This window comes from Bos mutus, chromosome 29 (genome assembly GCF_027580195.1).
Source record: "Bos mutus isolate GX-2022 chromosome 29, NWIPB_WYAK_1.1, whole genome shotgun sequence".
Lineage (NCBI taxonomy): Eukaryota > Metazoa > Chordata > Mammalia > Artiodactyla > Bovidae > Bos > Bos mutus.
In genome coordinates, this window is record NC_091645.1 from 2605972 (window position 1) to 2608251 (window position 2280).

Sequence of the window (2280 nt, forward strand, 5' to 3'; positions counted from 1 at the left end):
ATAACCAAATGTTAGTGCCAATGGCAACTCTATACTGGTATGGTAACTTTCCTAGAGCCTAACACAGTATACTACTCAGCCATTAAAAAGAACAAAATAGGGCCATTTCCAGCAACACGGAAGCAACTGGAAATAATCATACAGAGTGAAGTAAGCCAGACAAAGACAAATACAATATGATGGCACTTACATGTGGAATCTAAAATATGCCACAAACAAACCTATTATAAAGCAGAAGCATACTCACAGACGTAGAGAAAGGATTTGCGGTTGCGGAGGAGACGGGGTGGGGGAGGGGTGGACTGGGAGCTGGGGTTAGCAGATGCAAACTGTTACATATAGAATGGATGGACAGCAAGGTTCTACTGTGCAGCACAGGGAACTGTAGTCAGTGTTCTGGGATAAACTGTAATGGAAAACAGTGTAAGAAAGAATGTACATGTACGTATAACTGAGTCACTGCTGTGGAGAAGGCAATGGCACCCCACTCCAGTACTCTTGCCTGGAAAATCCCGTGGATGGAGGAGCCTGGAAGGCTGCAGTCCATGGGGTCGCTGGGGGTCGGACAGGACTGAGCGACTTCACTTTCACTTTCCACTTTCATGCATTGGAGAAGGAAATGGCAACCCACTCCAGTGTTCTTGCCTGGAGAATCCCAGGGACAGGGGAGCCTGGTGGGCTGCCGTCTATGGGGTCGCACAGAGTCGGACACGACTGAAGCGACTTAGCAGCAGCAGCAGCAGCAGAGTCACTGCTGTACAGCAGAAATTAATACAAAACTATAAATCAAATATACTTCAATTAGTTAAAAAAGCCCACACAGACTTAGGTACATGGTATGATGCTGCTAATTAACTAATTGTCCATACTCATCAAGAAGTATGATTAGGAGCGGTTCACATTCACAAGGGACAAGTAGAAACACACATTCATGGTCTAGTGACAGCACCATGAACTCTTCTGTTCTCTGCCATAATATATTCCAAAAGGGCCTTGACTGTCTGGACGATTCAGAGCATCACATTAGTCTACAAAATTGATGACATCATGTTATTTGACCCGATAATCATTAAGTAGCAAGTACGTTGGATGCCTTGAAAAGACATAGGCACTGCGGAAGGTGGGTGATAAGCCTTACAAAGATTCAAGGCCTGCCACATTGGAGATTTTAGGGACTGAGTGTTCTGTAATATGCCAGGATGTCTCTTTCACAGGAAAGGACAAGTTATTTCACCTTGCTCTTTCTACCACAAAGAGAGAGGTACAGCACTTAATAGCATTCTTTGGATTTTGGAGCCAATCCATTTCACACATGGGAATTCTGGCACAACCGGCTCACCAGGTGACTCAGAAGTCTTTTAGCTTTGACTGGAGATGGAGCTGAGACTCATGTGCAATCTCTGGCAGAACCCAGTAGGAGAGTCACAGAGTCTTGTTCTGGAACAAGGCTCTGCCATCTGCAGCAGAGCACTACATATCATTCTAAAATCTCTCTGATGTGCTTCTGGGCCCTGATTGAAATTGATCCCCTGACTGTGAATTATCAACTGACCATGTGACCAGAGCGGTAGATTCAGCGATGTGTCCTGTCAAACCCACCGTGGTGTAAGAATGAGAAGTTCCAGCAGCAATCCATCAGTACATAGAAGTGGTGCATCCAGGATCAGGTTCCAGAAGGCCTAGAGGGATCAAAGATGCAAATGTCACTTATTATATGTCACCTTTCCCTCAACTCACACCAGATCCGCAAGGTGGGGACTCCACAGGATCAGCTGGTGGCAGAAGAAAAAGCCCCAGTTCAGTTCATGAACGGACTGGCTTTGTGTATGTGAAGCATGAATCATACGGAGACTGCTGCTTCACTACAGCCTTGCTCAGAAGTGCCCTTAAAAGAGAGCGCTACATAACCATCTTTCCAATGTACTATATTTGAAGGAAATGAGAGAAAGAAGGAAAAGGAGAAGCAGAGAGAGAGAAACACACACACACACACACACACACACACACACACACACGTTGAAAACACATGAAAATCTTAAAACGTTACTGAAAAGTTAGACAAATCGCCCAGTGGCCTATATATGCAACGGTACTGCTGTTCTGTAAGGACAATGGGCAGAGCTTTGGGCTTTGAACCCTGTTATCCATATTGTGTTGAGAGAAACAGTTTGGAGCAAGGGTATATGTAGACTTACGCAGTGAATATCTTAGTTGGTCAGAGGTGGAGTTTGAAAGTGCAAGGTTGGATACCTGCAGACAGAGTCCTAGAAAGAGTATATA